A 20,900-nucleotide genomic window follows, 5' to 3' on the forward strand; every position below is an offset into this window, starting at 1 on the left:
ACACTCAATGCAATTGAAAGTAATATCAGGATGAAAAACTGAACTGAGATTACACCACCGGGCAACAAAAATACAGAGGCTAGAATGAAAAGAAGGCTCACCTAAATATTTATTTGTGCAGTAGATAGGCACTCTGCACGAGAGCAAGCAATTTTTTACTTTTTTTTAACATCAGCAATATCATTACAAAATCTACAGTCTATAGAAGTGCTGCAGTAATTAAAAAATTGACAGCAAGTACTGTTTTCAAGGTCCGTTGGGCTATTGCAAAAACTTCAAAGGAGTGACTTCGAAGCGCAGATTCATGTCAAGCGCTGACGACAATTTTCTCCACTTCAGGTTTCGACACTGGGCAATCCGGAGTGATTTTCCTGTAGAACTTTGGTCACGGTGTTCTGCCTAATTTTTGTTGGTGCGTTCGCATATATCAGAGTAGACTTATTTAGGTATCGCGGTACGTCTTAGAGGATACGCTTTAACAATAAGCCCTTTCCGTTTTTCTCTAAGGAGTCCTTTAGTCGCCTCTACTTCAATCATGATGTGACCAGCAACAAGGCAAGACAAAAAGGAGTACACAGTAGATAGGAGAACACTGGACTAAAAACTCGTGTTTTATTCAGAAGTGAGGAATCTCAGAAACCAAACAACGCATGCGTATCAGGTGCGCCCGACTCCCACATGAAAACTGTACCTATACCACGCGAAACTTTCAAGCACCCAACATGTAGACAGAAAATTATTTTTTTTTTTATCATCCCTACTCGCGTGCAATATTTTATAGCTGAAATTCCTTGTTCGTCAGCGAAAGAGAAAGTGCACTGAAGCATGAGTCATTTCCTTGCAGTCTAATGTTGAAGGCTTCCAGTCTTCCAGAAGGCTTTCATCTCTATGTTTATCTTTTCCTAGTATATAAATCTTGACGAAAACCGGGACGCTGTCTTCACATTGCCTGCAGTGAAGCGGAAGGTTATTAGAATTCCAAAACTTTTCGCGAAATAATTATGTTCGCATGCCTGGTCAATCATGCACCTTTCGGTCTGACCTGTATACACACGGTCACATTCGAGGGGTGTCTTCTAGACAGGTTACAAAAAAAAAAAAAAAAAAAGAGTTCTGGAAAAAAAGGACCGGAAAAAGGAATTCCGGAAATATGTATCTATCTGAAAAGCAGAAACAAACTGCCCCAAACTTATGCCATCAAAAGGTTCCAACCGCAGTACAATAAACTTGAACTCAGGTCGAAGGCATTGATAAGCTAGGCTGAATGTGAAGAGGTTACCACCTGCATTTTAACACGATATCAGCAAAGTCTCCGTTTTTTGAAAATTTAGGAGGACGTTTAAGCTTCGCCTAAGAATTGACGCGAAGCGCTTTTAACACCTTTTCCTTGCGCCATTTAAAGAAAGTTAACTTAAATCATTTCAATTTTAAGTTATCATTACAGAAAAATCAGTACAAATCCCATACACACGTTGGTAAGTCATACGCACCACCACGTGTTCACTAGGTGCACCCCTAAACACTTCTTGAAAGCGATGTTAACACGCTAAGCAATCAGCGCTCTCGCGCTTTGGCCGACTAACAGCCTTGTATGTATGTACATATATGGATATAAATAAATGTGTTTTTTTTTTATAAAAAATACCCTTTATGACCTGTGCGTAGCGTGTCCGTCAGGCATGCAGAGAACCTGGCGACAATTTTTTTTTTCATTGAATTACTTCTCATTTCTGAAATACATAAATTAGAAGAACCTCCTTGCCAATTTTGGCTTCCTCTGGAACTTTCCCCAATTTGTAATATAGCTCTATTTCGGGTGTAGGGTTTTGTAAATTCCTGAACGGGGCCACGTGCTTGTGACGTCATAACCCCTGTCGGCCAATCAGGATTTTTTCGCATGAATATTTCTGACAACTGGTGCCGACTGCTACGACGATTTTTACAGTTTACAACGCCGGCGGCTTTTCGGCCGAACCGGCTGTACACGCTTCGCGTAAAATCTGGCGTCGTCTGCGCTGCAGATGTCGGCGTTGGCACTCGCGTTGTACCATCTAGGAGTAGACTTCTTTTTCCTTGTTGTGAGCTGCAATATCGTTTGCTACAACAATGGCACACGTCCGCATGAAACTAACCAATTACTGAACAGATATGGGTGTTCATAAAACTTTTCTGAGAACACTGCAGAATCTGCACTGGAGAAATGCGTAAGCCTAAGCGATGCTGTGTTGTTCGTGAGAGGTCTCAGCGCGATTCCGTGAGTGATAGATACTGGGCCTTTCCTTTCGTGTAAACCACTTAATCGTCTCTTAATGAATTACATAATAAACTCACACCAACCACTGCGTTACTTGCACGTCTTTCCTTGATGCTCTATCCGATGGTACCATTCCTTTTTCGATATACCAACTAGTTACTCTTCCGCGAGTGACAGATACTGAGCCTTTCCTTTCCTGTAAACCATTTAACTGGCTCTAAGTTTCGATGGAGGCAAAATGAAGAGGCGTCCTTGTGCTGTACGATGTCAGTGCACGTTAAAGATCCCAGGTGGTCGAAATTAGTTCGGAGCCCTCCACTATGGCACCCCTTTCACTCTTTCCGCTTCTGCTCCCATCTTTCTCTCATCCGTTACGGCATGGTTAAGGTGTCCATAGAACAAGTGTGACAAACATTGCGCCTTTCTATTTCTGTGAACCATTTATTATTGATATTGGTTCTAATTAATTACCTAATTAAACCACAAAAACCATTTTGTCATTTGCGCACCTTTCCTTGACGCTCTACCCTAGGGTAGCGCGTATATTCTATCTTCGATATACCAACTAGCAGGGCTGGGCAAGATACTTCGAAAAATCTTCGATACCGATACTCGATACCCTGGAAAATTGTATTTCCGATGCCGATACAAGATACAGAATCGAAATCGAGTTTCGATACAGATACTCGGTACTGTATCGCCGATACTTCGATACAACACCAAAATCCTAACATAATAATGATAGTAATACGATTAGCGCATTAGAGAAATTTTACCTTGCTTTCTGGAATCTTTAGAGCATTCTATGGCGTAGTTTTTCAGAAATGGCTTAACGAATACGCCAGCACAGAGTTATTGTTTGGGCAGCTGTCCTTGTCAGAACTTCACATTGAATTGAAGCTATGGTTAAATTAAGCGATTGCTTCTACAAGCAGCCTAGCGAAATATTTCTTTAAACTAATGCTCTTCATGCGAACCGACCTGTGAGCATTTGGTTATACATACAAATACAAAGGTGCAACCTGCGTGCGTTTGGCTAACTGAGCAGTTATATTGCCATTAGTGCGATAGCAAACTTTTGAAGCTTTACATATTGTTCAAAAGTTAGAAGGAAAACAAGAAAACTAAAATGGCTGAACGTTATTTAGTCCGGAAAGAGCGCGATGTGGGCGTGCTAAAAGCAACGCAAATGAGAAAAGCCTTTCTACATACACACACGAGCACACCGCAGTATTGGTAGATGAAGATGCCTTTTATCAGCGTGTAAAAGTGAACCATAGCCGCGTTGACTCAAGCATCCTGGAGGTAGCTAGAAAACTCGAGGTTCACTAACGTCGCTGGTGAACTACGGCTGGTTGTAGATAAAAGATAGAACTATCTTCTTTGTAACTGAAAGTGGCTAATATGGAGTCACTCAATTGGCATATTTCAAAAATTAGTTGTTTTTTTAAGATAGTGATAGTAGTAGCAGTAGAAGACTATTGAGGAGATATCTTTTCAAGTTTTATTCAAGGTTTGCTCAAATGGTTTCTGCAAAAAAAAATTGTTTGACAACGCATAATTTGTTATTCGATCTGTGCTGGAAAATTGCATTCATAGCTTTCATGTCGTGGATCTCATAAAATTTCGGACGTAATATTTTTTCCAGAAAAAAAGTTTAGTAGAAGCGCGTTCCCTGTGCAGTTACAAATGATGGATTTGTTTCTCGTCAAACGCCGTAACTACAATAACGTTGTTAGCCGACTGCATCGTGGTGGACTGAGGCCTTAGAAGCTCGTGTTCTTGCCGCCAAGCAGAGCCGGCAAGCGAGCCCAGGGATGTTGGGTTGTGCATAAGTTAGTGCGTTCGACAGTACACTGAGGGCACTGCTTGACGAGAATCAAACGCTGCAGAGACGGGGTACAGCAGTGCGCATGATTTCTACTCTGTGTTCGCCTTGCGTTTTGTTCATATCTCTCTGTGTGTCTGTTAAAAGGCTTAGCAGCTTCGTGGCACTCGGTGCTCAAAAGTAAAGCGCCTCGTGAGCACCTACTTACCATTGCCTCCTTCAGTTTTAAAGAAAGGGAATCTGGAAATGTGGTTGACACTGAGAGGCCGGGGCATTTGTAGGGAACTCAGACGGTACTACAATCAGAGCTGCCTCAGGGCCTGTACTACCGTCTGAGCGAGCGCCGTCAACCAAAAGTCTCACAGCGGTTTCAATATTTGAGGTTTTCTTTAGTATCGATTATCTTCAAAATACACAATACTTTAAAAATGTATTTTCGATACCGATACTCCGACACTTTCGTTTTGAACACACGATACCTAATACAGATACACAAAACGTCTCTAAAATAGTATCGAAGATACATGTATCTTCGATACGGCCCATGACTGCCAACTAGTTCTTCTTTTACAGCGCCGACGAAGTCATGCCACCACGAAATCCGCCTACATAGCCTTACAATGCTTACGCATTAAAAGAAAATGGCGACAAAAATGGCGACAGACACAAATGGCGACCGCACAGCCATGGTGTGATGTTGTACAGGAGAATAATTCATTTTTACACCTATTCTTCGTGTCAAGAGGTCAATAAAGTGTGTAATGTTTTGTCAGGTGTGTTTCCAAGAATCCATTCTTTGCGCATTTTTTTGGAGACATTCTTCCTAGTGGCTGCTTCCACTGGAGCTATTTTATTTTCTCAGATATTTTTTTTTTTTTTTTGTACAGAGGCCAAGGTATGGGCTTTCACGCGGAGGTTGTGTAGGACTGATAAGCATGCCTACTTTGGTTCTCAGTGTTCTTTACACCTCCATAAACCTCAATTATTGCACCAGAGTTATCCTGTGTGTTCCCGTCTTTTGTCGCTTGTTCCATATATTTGAATCGAACCAAATAGCCCGCATGGTCCTTTTGCTGCCACTCATAAGTGCAATCAATTATAGCTCGTAATTTCCATCATTTATAGCATTTTTAAGTTTATGTAGCTCTTTTCAAAAAACCTCACGTCATCTTGGACCAGCGACACCAAACAGACTGCATCAGAGTACATGCTTGCGTGTTTTCTTATGCTTTAGTAAATTGCCTTTCATTTCGTAGAGTTTGCATTGCATCGGCTTTCCGCGCAGAGCAAATGAGGAGGATATAAAAGTAATGAAGAATGGTTATTTTTGTGCGTCTACACTTCCTTTACCACCATGCATTTTAAATGCCCATCGAGTAAAGGGTTAAATCTGCAACGCTCTAATATCTTTAACCACATTAAATTCAGTGGAGCCTAATTTAGCACAAATGTATAAATTCAGGACAAATTCCGCGAAAAGCGTCAAGAAACAGGACAAGAGGGGAGACGACGGGCACTGCGTCCGTCGTCTCCTCTTTGGTCCCTTTTCTCATCGCTGTTCGCCGCATTTTCACCGGCTCCACGCCCGGCGTGGAACCAGCGTGAAACCGGCGAAATGTCGGTGCTGCAATTCCAGCAACTTCTGTTGATGCAGGCTTTCCGATTTATTACAGATGACAAAGTCTGCCTGGACACTTCATTTCCGGAAGACGGCCTCGCAAATCAGAACTATGGCTGCAATGTTCTCCCGGTGGTTTATTCTGACGGATTTTGATCTGCTTTCCAAACACTGAACTGCTTTGACTGTGGGTGTGGTTGACAACCGGCTACAAAGGCCAGCCAGCGTCACAGCAACATCGGGGCGTGGATCAGCGAAATGTTGGTGCTCCGAATCACGCAACTTCTATTGACGCTGGCTTTTCGATTAAATGCAATTGTAAAACACTTGAACACATTTTATGTTCAAGTGTTTCCCCTCGTCGCCCTCGTCGCCGTTCCCCGTCCCCACTTCGACGTTCTACTGGCACTGGTGAGGGAAACTAACAGTCGCAGTTCCCGGGGCAAGAACTGCGCTTGGTTCGAACTCTTCAAGTCCTCGGTGTTCTCCTACTAACGTAATACAAGTTTTCGTCGACGGCGTCGCAACACTCGCTCTTGTCGACACGGGCGCTGCCGTATCTGTCATGAGTGAAGCTTTTTGCCGTCGTCATCGTAAAGTGACCACCGCGCTTTCCGACTTTTCGCTTCGCACCGCCTCATCACAGCGCATTCATCCCTCAGCGGCGTGCACGGCCTGTGTTCTCATCGAAGACGTCTTATACACCATTGAGTTTATTGTACTGTCTCGCTGCTCACACATCATCCTGGGCTACGATTTCCTTTCCACTCATCATGCCGTTATTGACTGCGCCCGCGCGGAAGTTTCCTTTTTACCTCTTTGTGATACCGTCTTGTGTGACGTCCCTTCCCAGCACCTCCACCAATTGTAGGGGGTGTGTTTATTCAGTCCACGCAGAGGGATTCAGCTGCTCAGGATGAATTCGCAGCGGAGCGTCAGGCGTATCGAATCACGAAGACAACGACCAACTTCTTCGTCCTCGAGAGCGCCAGCACCCGATGCATGTCAGTGGCAATAACGATGAAGATTACCACACTACAATATATACGAACATCATAGCTCACGTAAACGGATTCAATCTTCTGGATAACTCCCAACACAGGCTCCGTCATGGTTTTTTTATTCGTCACGCAACTAACCAAATTTGTTCTTGAGATAGCCGCAGCTCTTCATTACCGAAAAAGCATTTACTGTGTTTTTCGTTATTGTAGTAAGGCGTTTGATGTTGTCCCGCACGATTTGTTAATAAAAAAGCTCCGTGGGTACAAACTGGATAGCAAGGTTATATCCTAGATACGCGAATAGCTGTCCTTTCGCAAACAGTGATGCAGATCCGCGCGGGAATCAGCAAGCAGAACGAGGAGGGTGAAGAAGAGGTATGGGACTTGGGGGCACGCAGCAGAGATTGAACGCCATGTTGGCACATTGACAAACGGGATGACAGCCGAAGATTAAAAGCAGTCACAGGCGGCCCGGTGTCTTCCCTACTTCTTTATAATTTTGGTACCGAAACCCGGGAGGGTAATGTGAGCTCATCCATCGATCCTTCCTGCAGGTTGCAAGAGGAGTGCCAACGACCATCTAGGAAGACACCAGGAGCTCTGTCAACGAACCCCACCGCAGAGAGACGAAGATGGCTTCATCGAGACACCATGAACCGCATCAAAAGAAAGCGCGTCATCCAGCGTACTTCCTTTCGATGCGGTTCATGATGTCTCGTCATCCAGCGCGCTTTTCTGACGCGGCTGTTCGATGAGACAAGTGAACTTTTGAATCCCGAAGCAGGAGATATTTTTGCGTTAAAGCTTATTCACGCCAGACTAGAAACATGCAACGACGGCCTACGCGTACTAAACAAGGAAATGCATGCTTTTAAAGTTGACGTCTGTGCAGAACACATAACAGCTGTACAAGAGTATCAGGAGACTGCCACACGAATGATGACGCTCCTCCGCCACCACATCGAGGGCCTTCAGGCGCCTATTACTGCTGCCGACATTCGTCGTTTTATGGAGATATCAGCTGATCAAAAAGTGACAGCAATAGTGCCATAGCAGGAACATTTTCGCTGGCTTTCTCCCGAAGGAAAGGTGCCAGCGAAGTATTATGCAGAGAGTCAGAGCCGCAGGTAAAGTGCGACGGCGTGTAGCCCGTTGATATTCAGGGCGTCCCGAGAGAAGTGCAGGTCCCGGGGAACATTGCAGAGATTGTTAGCAGCGAGGCGCCTGATGTTGTGTTCGCAGTTGTGGCAGAGAGGGAAGAGCCATCCATACCTAGCTCCCAGTATGCAGGCGAGCCCCGCTAGCGTATACAGGGGACGATATGCAGGACGTCAGGGCGAAGGCGGTTGACGCCGCGCCTGATAACATGGAAAATGGTCACGATGAATCTCGTGCGCATGAGGAAACAGGTGATTCGATAGTCGCGAAAGAGTACGAACGCTCAAAGCCCACTGGCGCGGAAACAGTGGGGCAGGTTCGCTTTAATGATGGCGTTAACAGGGACTTTGTATATCACCCTCTTAGGAACTATGAAACGCCGGCACAGTTGACGGCGCATTGCGAATGATTCTGTGATCCCGGCTCGTATGTGCACGAGACGGGGCCCGACTAATGGATAGCAGTAACTAAGTTGTTCAAGCTGGCTGTGAAGTTTCTCGCCGATGTGAGGTTCGTGCCACCTGCTGCATTGTGCGGTCGGACTGCACTAACAGCTTGCAAGGGCGTGCAATCAGAAAGCGCATGGTGTAATCGGGACATTTATTCCGCGCAGATGGCTTGTGCCGCAGGTGATGAATTTCTCACAATGGAGGTCGGCGTATACGATCCTGGTGGACGCACCGATTTGTTGGACACGCTGACTGCGCACTTTCCTTGACGGCCTTATTAAGTAGAGATGGTCAGCGCTAGAAAGTCTTTTGAAGAGATTTTTATGTCTTTGAAGTAGAGCGTTTAGTTTAACATGTGCCAAAACTTACAAAATTCTCAGTACACGCGGATGGAATAAGTGCGAATCGGTAGATCACGAACTAATTGTGTTCAAGTTTAGATACTCTTACACAGAACTGAGCGAGTTGTGCAGCAATTTGTGCCATCTCAGTGGATATCCTTCAATGGGTTTTTGAACAATCGTGCGAAAGAGCTCTTGAGAGATACGAACTGGTTTCGGATTGCAAGAACGACTCCTTGTTGCGTTTTTCTTTTGAACATGTGAGTGACACTGTGCTAATAACTTTGAGATGGAGTGTGATTGTGTCGTGTCAGTGTGTGTGAGTTGAGTGGTGACGTCAAGGCTGTGCTTCTACAACTTCGAGATGCAACTGTGACATTCCAGCATTGAACTCACCAGTTGATGCAGATGAACCAGATCAGTGCCGATTATGCTTACAATAAAGCGGGATGAAGACACAACAAGTCCTTTAATTTTGGCGGGGAGCAGAGCTCCAACGAGCAGATGTCATCCAAGTTGCTGAGTGAACCCATTTCTCCCAACGTACCATGTCACCTGGAAGCAGAGCAAGCGGTGCCACAGCCGATACCTGAAGAGGTGGTGCTCCGGTCCTCGCCCAACAGAACCGGACCCCGTTTACATCGTGCGACATTGAAGAGGACCCATGACTACGACCGCGCTGAAGCAGATAAGCTATAATATTTAGAATAGTTGGAACCGCCAGGTGGATCATGACGCGAAACTGAAGCAGGTGCTCGACGAGCGCCAGCAATTTCCGATGTACAACTTTATGAGGACATCTTCGACGTTATTGGCCTGTCGCAGGTTGTCATCATAAGGGATGCCAAAGGCTGCAGGAAAACTACCCAGGTGATGGCATGGTACATACCTGACTCCTATACATGAAGCTAGGGATTGATGTTGAGTTGTACACTGCGGTCACTCAGCCGACAAATCAGTGCAGTCTGTTGCAGTGCCTATAGCAGAAGAAGGCTCAAAAGAACTTAGGCGAAGTGTGGGCTACGGGTGTGTGATTCGAGTCTGCGCTGCCACGCCCCTACGGATCCATCTTGTTCTGCACTGTTCGCGGTCTTCGAGTTACCTCTCACCTCAGAGAGTGGAGCGTGTTGCAGATTTGCGTGGGAATCAACAAGCCGAACGAGGAGGGCGAAGAAGAGGTTTGGGACTCGGGGGCGCATGTTAGAGATTGAGCGCCATGTTGGCACATTGACAAATGTGATGACAGCCGGGGATTATAAGAAGTCAGAGGTGGCCCGGTGTCTGCCCTGCTTCTTCTATAAACAGTACTTTGTTCTGAATGGCTACCAATCCGCATGCGCTGATGTCATGACTGGGGTCCCTCAAGGCTCCGGGCTTGGTCCCTTGTTTTTACTTTACTTAAATGATATTATTGGCACAATTACCTTTACTCTGTGTGTTTTTGCGGACGATTGTGTGTTGTATAGAAAGGTCCGAGGCAGTGATTATTCCGGTATTCTTCAAACCGATGTTGACTCAATATTCGATTGGTGCCGGATGTGGAATATAGATATTACCTTTCACAAAACCGTACATATGCTTTTTTCAGTACGTCTTTAACGGCCTGACTTTCCCTACACCACTGACGGTGTGTTAATAAAAACTGTGCATGAGTCCAAATATTTGGGTGTACTCCTTACGTTATATTACCTTAGAACAAACACATTGACTACACAGTATGGAAAAGTGCTACAATGCTTAAGTTTCTTCATCGCAATTTCAAGAGCATTCCCGATTCACTTAAAAAAAAAAAGACTATTTCTCAAACGTTCACTCCATTTTGAAGTACGCGTGCACTGTGCGGCATCCTGACACCTCAATATTAAGAACAAAACTTGTCCACGACCGAGTTGCCAGTTTTGTTTTAGGCAATCATGATAAGAATTTAAGCATTACTCATGCTTAACAAAGCTTGGCATGGCGAGATCTGAGCCGTAGAAGAAAATGACTCCCCATCTTAAGTTATTGCACAATATATTTCATGACACCATCGGCGTCACAAAAGTAAACTACCTTCAATCTCCAAGCTATGTATCGGAAAAAAGAGACCACCCAAGTAAGGGTAAACGATTTCAATGCATAGCTCATTATTTCATACATTTCGGAAAAAAGAGACCACCCAAGTAAGGTTAAACCATTTCAATGCATAACTAATTATTTCATACATTCATTCTTTCCGAAAACGGTGGACCACTGCAACATTTTGCCAGTTTCCGTCGCTTCTATTTTATCCAGTGACGCTTTCTTTTTAGCATTGAACCCTTAAGGTTTTATTTCCCTAGGATTCCCCTTTCTTCTATTATTTTTTTAAAACAGTGTGTAAAGACAATGGCTCGCTTGTGTACCGAGATGTTGAGATGAAAATTATATACTACTGTTATGTACTGTCATGAGGAATTGCGACATTTGCTACATGCATGATTGTATATTGCTTTGTTATATATCCCCCTCCACTGCAACGCCTAACGGCACAGTAAGATCATGCACACAAGCACGCATGCATGCATGCATAAATAAAAAATAAATAAATAAATAAATTTTCAGGGAATGAGAAAACCCATAACAGCTCTCCTCTTTAATGCATAAATTGTATCCCTTGACAGCAACCGACCTTCCTCTGGCGTCGCTATGGTCACTATCTAGGACAGCAAAATTGTGAGCATTGAAATATTTGCATAGCAGTAAGTTGGTGCTTGTAGTTTTGAAGCGGTTCACGAAACTCAAATGAAATCAATCTGGGGACATCTGAACCGTTACTCTTAACCCTAACGGAAGGAAGCGCGGGAAGTGAAGTGCGAACAAGCGCTTTTATTTTCTGCTGCCGCCACCACGTGCTGCATGGCACTGAGCATCAAAAGTGCTTCGGAAAACTCAATTATTTGCACACGCAATGTATTTCTTATAGCTTTCAGAAGTATTCGCAGCAAGCGAAGGGAGGATTTTAAAATGTACGTTCTTCGGCGTGCAGGAACAGCAACATCAGCATCTTCGGCAACCACTTCACACGAGGCTATATTTCTCTATAAATTGAAAATTGCAACCTGCAATATACCTATAATTACAAATGAAAACGTTTTCTTTCAGTTACGTGGTGTTCGCAGTGGGCGACCGACAGTTGACGAGAGTTGGTGATGACTAGGAAAGCTGGACTAGTTTCGCTAAAACAAACTTTGAATGCCAAGACCTCTGAGTCGCCACAACAAATCGACTGCACCAAGCATGATGGCCGCGGTCTTTTCTTCTCTAGCCAGCCTCACAAGAAACAAGACTCCTCGCTCCCACCCCCTACCGGTATAAAGAGGAAAAAAAAAATAAATCTACTGCAATACTTATCCACGAAAAAAAAAAAAGTTATTCTTATTGGGAAGAAGTAGAGCGATAATGTGTTTAAGAATATGCACAGCCAGTCGCCGTACAGGCAACACGGATCAGAGAGCAAACTGTATTTACCAAAAAGCTTTCACTTTAGGTAGGTTCCTCGCTTAGAGAAATCAAAGAAAGGCCTACAAAATCACTCGTAGTGTCATTAAAAATATGACAGGGCAATGTGCGCCTCAGACACAGATGAATTGTGCTCTCTCACTGGTTCCAAATACGTAGACTTCCAAGAAACATGCTATATTACACACCTGAAGGCTCCAAACAGGTATTTCGCTTTTGGTTGCCAGGACATTTCCAGGCTAGCCTCTTTAACCCTGCTGTGTACGACGTGGGATTCCAAGCTTTTTTGCGGTACACTGAACTGAAACACGCATTTTTAAATAAATGTTCCTTGTACCGGCTCGAAATTGAAATAATACATGCAGGTGCTTAGCATGTACAAAAGAAGAAACGCTAATAAAGCTCACACGTACCTCTATTTTTTCGAAATAATTTACTCTGTCAGCATTTTTTTTCTTATTACTTCCTGTAGCAGGCAAGGTAACGTTCGGCACCTGTGCAAGTATTTCTTACAAAGTGCAAGGAAGCGGCAGCTGTCGCTTCCTTACGCCACGTGCGGTGGACGCAGCTGGCATACATTAGCCTAACAGCTTCGAAATCTGGTTCAGCTTAACATTTGTCTTTTATGAAGACCCAACGGGTTTCGTTTTACATGCTAGCTGAAGTAGAAAAAAGTCAGACGCGTTTTAACTCGACCGGGTAGCCTCATTAGCGAGAACAACGCTTTCGCTGCTAGCACCTCTCTGCGAAGACGCCGAAGGTCACTGTCCTGCGCAGCAGAGCAGACAAAAAAGTTTCTGCGTCTTTCATTGGCAAGGTTAAAGTTTTTTTTTTTCAGTTTTTCTATATCTTTCTGTAACGCGTTCCTCTCAGATCTTGGGGGGTATTCTAAAGGCTAATTTGGGCCCTGTCTTGAAGCAAGCGTACGGCCTCGTGTGAACTCAAATTTAACATGTCCTTCCGTCACGATGCTTTCTTTCTTACGATGCGTTAAATTAACTTAAATATTTTATGCTTCCTTAAAAATTAATATACGGGTTGTTTCTCTCTTCTTCACACAAAAGAAGTTGTCTGCAAACGATTTTAGTCTTCGCAACTGCATTATTTGATCAAGCGAGCATTTAGTTTAACACAAATAGCAGCGGAAGTGCTATTATTTCGCTGAAATGTATCGATTCAGTTTCTGGCTGCCTGATCTTGGCAGCCTCCTCGTACGCATTCATGTAGCGAGGGTGAACTTCCTTAGTGGCGATGGGGATCTTCAGTTGGCGGTATAAATGCGGCAGCAAGTTGAGACCGTCCGGAATGTTCGAGAAGTCCGCCCCTGGCAAAGGTCACTTTCCCACGGCACTTAATTTTCGGAATGTCGCTGGCACTCCCGTTCGGCGAAAAGCTGCGTGCTGTTACTTTCGCCAACAATGAGCCGTGTTAACATGAATGCGACAGCTAGCGCGTCGCATCGCACCCGGTTCCTAGCGCATCGCATTCATGTAAACTGGGATAATGCGCTAGGAAAGCGCATCGCATTAATTCGCTAGGCAGGGCTGGATTGAGAGGGGTAAGTCGACATTCTCCGTGCATGTAAACCCAATCGCATCGCATTAAGGGCAAGGTGGCGGCGTCCGGCAAAGCGGCGACCGCTAGCCTCAACACCAATTCTTCGTTGCAGCTCCACTGTGACTCGCGTTGGCTGGAAACGAATCATGAACGAAGCTTTTTATATGTCTGAAGATGCGCGCACCACAAAATTGTGGCAAAAAAAGCCCTAAATTTTAAAAAAGCTTCTTAATTCATGCAGGCGATAGGCTTAGTAAGCATTGTTGGGTGCCACGGACCGAGAGCGCGGGATATTCGAATAGCTTTGGGTTGGATAGACGAAGTATCTACTTTCGCTTAATACGCTGTTTTTGGCATTTATTACAGCTTTCCTTTTATTCTGGTATGTTTAAATGAAATATTAAATAAATTTTAAGACATTTAAACCTGGTGAAACTAATGCTTTCAATATGCGGCACCGCGTGCCGCCACCACTGCGCTAGAGACGATGCGTTACATGTAAACGCTGTCGCATCTCATTACCGTGAGGCGCTACGAAATCCCATGGGATGCGATGCGCTACTGTCACCTTCATGTAAACACGGCTATAGGGAAAACTTCCATGTGTTCACCCCTGGGAGTGTCAGGCGAATACATGAAATCAGTCGCTCCCCATCCTTCCGACCCGGCGAGGTGGTTCACCACCAGCACGTGGTAGCGATGAAACCTGCGTTGTTGTCGCCGCGGACTGGGAGTCTTAGATGGCTACCGCTCGCCGGACACGCTTGATTCCTGTGTTCCAGCAGCGTGAACCTCGGCTGGGACCCCAGTCAACACCAAGTCCGCCGCCCGAAGAAGTCTCGAAAGGGCTGCAGCTTAAGTTGCTCCCTGAAGAGACCTGAAACGTGGTCGTTTCGACCACGAGTCACGCCTGGCCCTCTGCTTCTTGCTTCTCTGATGAGCAGTGTTAGCAGTCTCAACCACGCAACGCGCAAAACACGACAAATAGCAAGCGCAGAACTACCTTTGAGAAATGCCAGGTTGCTTTCTAGAACAAGTGGCCTTTTCAAAAAGCAAAAGGAAACAAAAAAAAATTTCCCGATAATTTCAACTCCTCTACTGAAATAACTATGTTAGGAAAAAAAGAAATCAGAGGCTTCAGCCTAAAAGCGAACATGCGGGTTAAAACTTTGCTCTTTGTGGTAACACAAAAAATGCCGTAGAAAGCCGCTTGTGAAGACGTATCATGAGTAAGAACTGCGGATAAGAAAAGTAAAGGAAATAAAAATAAGCCTAGCGAGTCAACTTCTGGGAGCCAAACAAGAGGACATTGCCCCGAAAAGCTTAGGCTGAGGCCATCAGTGCTGGTATTATTATGCTCTTTTCTGTAATCCATAGGAAATGGTTACTTCTGCACACCACGCTCAAACGAAGGAGATTATCATTTTTATCCGAGATGACAAAGGCCGTTTCTACAAACATCTGTGACTCTGCCGGATCATACTGCAGTTTCAGAATGACCCAAACAAGACAGGCGCATTACTTTTCGGAATCAGTGCATGCCTGCTCGCGTAGAGTTGCCTTCCTACTCAAAAACACAATAGGATGTTTCCTCTTCATTGTCTACCTGTTGGGTGAGGATGACCTCCACACTGCGGTCACTTTAGGGCACGAAATGTATTTCCTTGTGCCAGATTCCATTCAAACTTATCAGGTTGCAATGCTTGAGCCTCGCCCTTAGCGGCCGCGATCCTACAGCGGCTCTAGCAGCCGAGACCTGAGAAAACCGCGGGGACTTCAGCTCGCGAACCTGGCCTGTTCCGCATTCTAACTGTACACTTCCGAAGTTTGGCTTGAGCTTGGAAAGCCAAACGCGAGATAGGGCGACTGCGAACGCGTTGTCTGCTGATCCTCCTGTCTTGGATCCCGTTTGCATGCAGCGTCCCTCCCTCATTGACGCGCACCCTGCATTGTCCTTTCAAGCAGCCACAACGCCTTCTACTTCTGCCACCTTTCATTGGATAACTCCTGCGCTGTCTCTAGTGATAGGTGGACATTTTGAAAGTTTTAAGGGGCCTAGAAGATTTGGATCGACAGAAACCTCGATGGTCTGACTTTGCAGCTGCCGTAGACAACGCGCGCTTAGCCTGTTTTCATTTCACGCGACCGCTACGGTCACTTCCTAGCACATATATATGTCGCATCTCAAAAAACAACCATCAGGGTGTTTCGATATCAGGTAGATGTTTTTTCAAATGCAACGGCTCCTTGTACTTTCTGTTCTGCTAAACCCTTTGTGGCTTTGATCGTGCCGCAATCGGCTTTAGCCTTCGCTACGCGCACTTCGCTTGGGCTCCTTTCAGGCGACCACTGCGTGCCCTGAGTACCAAGCGACACATGCAACCCGGCAAGAGACAACGACCTGAGTGTATCTAGGTACAGGTAGCCATGATCGAACTATCAAGGGGACTTGTACCTCTATATCTGCAAAACCCTCCACGGCCTGATCTGATAGCGCCCTAGGTGGTTTTCGTCGACGTTGCGCGCGCTTTGCTTGTGCGCCTGTCATGCGGCAGCTACGCACCCTCTGGAGGAAGCGACACGTTTCTTCGCAAGGGACAACGACCAGAGCGTACATGCTCGAAGTGCTGAGTTAGGGTGGCTGGAATAGGCCTCGCTGAGGGGTCTTGAACATTTAAATCTGCAAAAGCGGACGCTTAGCTTGCTTTTCTTTCATGCGACAGCCAGACACCCTTTGTCGCAGCCTTCTTGTGGCACCTGTCTGCACTACTGTAGTGTCTCGACACACACGTTGACATTTTTAAAGTTTCGAGGGACCTTGAACGTTTAGATCCGCAAAAGCCTTTACGGCCTGACTCTGCTAGTGCCGTAGCTGGCTTGGATCTCCGCTGGGCGCGCTTAGAAAGTGCTCCTTCACGCGGCAGCCACGCACCCTCTGTAGCAAATGGCACATGTCATCCGACAAAGGATATCTACCTGAGAGTCTCATGTTATGGGAAGACATACTCGAAGTGATAAGAGGCCTTGAACTAACTCATTTGCGGCTGCCTTTCAGGCGGGCCTTTGACAAAACAAAAGGCAATTTTGATCGTGTTTGCGCACGCCTAATTTCTGTTTCTCTCACGAGACGCGTGTAGAACCTAGAACCTAGGTGCCGATTTCTGGCGCTAATGTAGCCTCCCTGTTTTCACCTCGGCTTTGAAAGTAACCTGAACTTCCTTCTCTGCCTTGAAACCCTCCAGTGTAGCCTTCTCTATGCGATACTGCCCGTCTGAAACCTCCACTGGCGCGTCACTAGTTCTCACAGAGCCCTCACAGTTCTCACAGAAAATTGACCCTTGCAGGGTCAATTTTGCGCACCTCTTCCTCTTCCTCATAACTATAAAAGTATCCTTCGCTTTCAGATTCCTTCCTGCTCTCTTAATCCTTGCACCTTGCTTGCACTGCGCTATTCTTAGGCCGCAAGTGGGTGAGATTCTGAACAGCGTGATCTCCATAACAAAAGCCCCTTTCTCTCAGATTTATATCCGAGCGATTAGAGAACCCACAGGTATAATGCTTGGGCAAGTTTTGCGAGACAGCGGCCTCGGGTTGGGGAGCTCCAAATGGCCACTCGATCTCGACGCGGGCAATGGGCAAACATACATTTCAGTCCTGAACTACTTGCCTTGTGCAGGCATGCTCGCCTGTGAACTCCGCAAACCGAACGTCTAATCGGAGGAGAACTTTACGCGGTTTAATTTTTCCGTTAGCTCCCGCCGGGAGGGCTCTAGGCCTCGCGACTTGTTGCCATTAGACTCAAACAAAAAGGCAACCCGTCACTATATGACCAGGCAACGGAAACAGACGACTGGTTTTTTACCTTTAAAATCCTCCTCCTATATTTCCTCTTCCTCTGTGTTACCTGTGGTACTTTGTTCTCCAAGTGGGGTATTAGCCGGCGCGTTTCTCGTGCCAGTCTTGGTTTTCTAATTGCGTTAGACTGCGCCCGGATATCCCTACCAATCATCGATCCCAATCGGACGTGCTTTTTCTCTGATCCCCTTTGTTGCAGATCTTTAATTTAAAATTTTTGCCTCTACCGAGCCTTCCTGATTGCTAATCTCATTATTTCCAGTGCGTTTTGTCTCTGCGATTAGCAAATCCAGTCGTATGAGCTCTCCTTCCCTTTCTTCTGTTCTCTTAATTCTGAGAGCCTCTGAGTAGGCTCGGCAGCGCAACGTCGACCAGCTTGCCTAAAATGCCTCACCTTTGCTTTGTGCAGCTTCTCGTCCTCACTTGTTCTTGGCCATCCGGTTCGACCATCAATCATGTTGGACCCTTTGCCACCTGGAAAGCATGGCGCCGCGAAGAGGCGATCGCCCTTGAAGAAAGCCGACACTACAGCCCGTCACCAGCTCTGGAGCCACCGACACCTGTCCGTCAGTCTTGCGCTGCAGCACCACCCCCGGAAGCCGACGATTGCGCACAACCTCCGCGCATTACATCACCTGGACCACCTACGTCTACGACGTCACAGTATATAAGGCAGCCTGCAATCAGCACCCACGTCAGTGGGCTCGGCAGCGCAACGTCGACCAGCTTGCCTAAAATGCCTCACCTTTGCTTTGTGCAGGTAAATCATATTTACCCTCTTTTTTTTGCTAAGCGTACTAGCTTTGCTGGTCTGATTGTACTGCCGAGCCCACACTGCTGTATTTCCATTGCAAATGAATGCTCACGTGTATTGCTTGATCTTTTAATCCTTTGCGGTGATATCGAGCAAAATCCCGGGCCTTTTTGACTCGCGGTGGAGCCGATAGCACCGGGACATGCGCAGGCGTCGATAGCAAAAATGATGTGTTAGCGGCACTGGACGATATCAAGGCTGGTCAAACAGCCATTCTAAGCGAAATGAAAGCGATTCGTACTCAGCTGGCTGAACATGAGAAATCATTTCAAGAAATCAAATCTAGACTTGTCGAAATTGAAAACGACTTCGCTTCTTTAAGCTCTCTTCAACAACAGGTTGATAGCGTCCAGTGTCAGGCGCAGTACAATGCAAATAAAATAGAGGACATTGTGCGTCGACTAGATCACTCAGAGGATCAGTCTCGCCGCCCTAACCTTCTGTTTTTTTGGCGTAAAGGATGCTGATCGTGAAACTTGGGCGGAGTCTGAAAAGTTGATTATTGACTTCTGAAATACTAACCTCAATATCTCAGTTGAACTCCTGCACATAGAACGAGCGCATCGACTCGGGCGTTTCGACAGCATGAAACAGAGACCGATAGTGGTGAGATTTGCTCACTTTAAAATCAAAGAACAGGTCCTTGCTAATGCAAAGAAATTAAAAGGAACCAATTTTAGCATCTCCGAAGACTATTGCCAAAGCACTCGCCAAGTCCGTAAAAACCTAGTGCAGTTTGCAAAGGGCCAACGTGGGAAATTCACCCTCCGGCATGATAAGTTGACCATAGGAAACACAACATACACTTTTGATCGAGCTTCGCAACAGGTAGTTCCCAGCTCCTCATAGCTATCCACAAGTCCCTCCCACCACTCGACTTTCAACACTGTATCTTTCCTTTATACTAACATAAGAAGCCTTCTTCCTAAATGCGATGCCCTCACAAGTATCATAGACACCACCCAATGCAATGCCGTCGTACTAACTGAAACCTGGCTAAATGAACTACTAATAGATTACAGAGAAGTGCAGACCATTTTCCCGAGCTTCGAGATTTTCCGCCGCGATCGAGTAGGCAGGCGAGGCGGAGGCGTGCTGATAGCCACCCATCGTAACCTTCAATGTTTTAATCTACAGACTGACTCACCCCTTGAAATACTGTTCATCTGCTCTCGTGCCTCATTTCCGCCCATGATGATCTGCAGTACTTACCGCGCTCCAGACAGCGACACCTCGTTTATTCCACTATTTCATGATGATATTAATGCCGTAACCACGAAGATTCCGCATGCTACTGTTTTTATACTTAAAAAAGGGGGTTGCGCTAAAAAAGACACGGACGAGCAGAGGACATATCGACAGTATGACCGACTAGCCCAACAATGTGCTCTGTTAAATTACTGTTTTTATATTAGGGGTTTTTAGCTTTCCAGCGATAAACTGGTCTTGCCCTTCTGAGATCGCATCAAATTCCGCCGAGTGCCATTTTGTGAACACATGTCAAACCTTTGCCATAACCCAACTAATCTCTTCGCCAACAAGACAAAGTGCACAGTCATCTAGCACACTTGATCTGATTTTAACGTCACATCCAGAGAATCTGTTATCCCTTTCATATCTTCCTGGACTTAGTGATCATTCAATAATTCTCGCAACGTTTCTCAACCACCTACCAAAACCTAAAAAAGTAACTAAAACACTCACTCTTTATGATAAAGGCGATTATCTAAACATTAACCGTGAACTCGAAAATTTCTGTACTTCGTTTCTTATCGACTTTGAGCGAAGGTCCACCGAAACTAACTGGCTTCTTTTTAAGAATAAAATGAATAGTCTTGTAAAATAATACATCTCTACAATTACTGTAAGTGAGCGCGTTAATGCCCCTTGGTTCAATAATACATTAAAGGGTCTTTCGAGGAGCCAGACGAAATAACAACCCTAATACATGGCAGAAGTATTACGTAGCCGAAAAACAATTTAGCGCCCATGTTTCTAAAGCTAAGCAATCATTTTCTAATACCACGCTCCCTGAAATGCTACGCACAAACCCTCGCCAATTCTGAAGATGTATCAATCCTAACCCTAGCAACCCAATAACACTTCATGATGATGGTATGGCTACAGTTGCGGAACATGATTTTGCTGAAGTATTAAATCTGACCTTTAGTTCTCTATTTACTCGTGAACCAGATGGGGACCTACCGGATTTTCCATCCTTTGGTTTTCCTGCTATGCGCGATATATCATTCGAACCCTACGGCATTGTTAAATTAATTGATTCTTTGAAACTAACATCATCAGCAGGTATTGATGATATTAACGCAAAGGTACTAAAAATACAAAACATATCACAAGTGTCCTGTTGTCTCATACCTTTCAGCAATCGCTTTCATCAGGCATTGTACCGCACGACTGGAAAGTGGGTAAAGTCATTCCAGTACCAAAAAAAAGGGCCTTCATCTTCCCGTCATAATTACCGTCCTATATCGATTACTAGCGCCCCGTCTAAACTAATGGAACATGTAATCTTTTCTCACGTTAG

At 45.4% G+C, this 20,900-nt stretch overlaps 1 long non-coding RNA gene across 1 annotated transcript; it reads right to left on the bottom strand.

Annotated features, from left to right (window-relative positions):
- Window positions 1-598: 598 nt before the first annotated feature.
- LOC146204718 (uncharacterized) lies at window positions 599-18,486 on the bottom strand. The gene is made up of 3 exons (XR_014704041.1): window positions 18,408-18,486; window positions 17,936-18,191; window positions 599-949 (listed from the first exon to the last, which is right to left on the bottom strand). It is a non-coding gene; the product is annotated as an uncharacterized LOC146204718 (long non-coding RNA).
- Between the last annotated feature and the right edge of the window lie 2,414 nt (window positions 18,487-20,900).

This window comes from Amblyomma maculatum, chromosome 1 (genome assembly GCF_055883805.1).
Source record: "Amblyomma maculatum isolate TAMU_Amacu chromosome 1, ASM5588380v1, whole genome shotgun sequence".
Classification (NCBI taxonomy): domain Eukaryota; kingdom Metazoa; phylum Arthropoda; class Arachnida; order Ixodida; family Ixodidae; genus Amblyomma; species Amblyomma maculatum.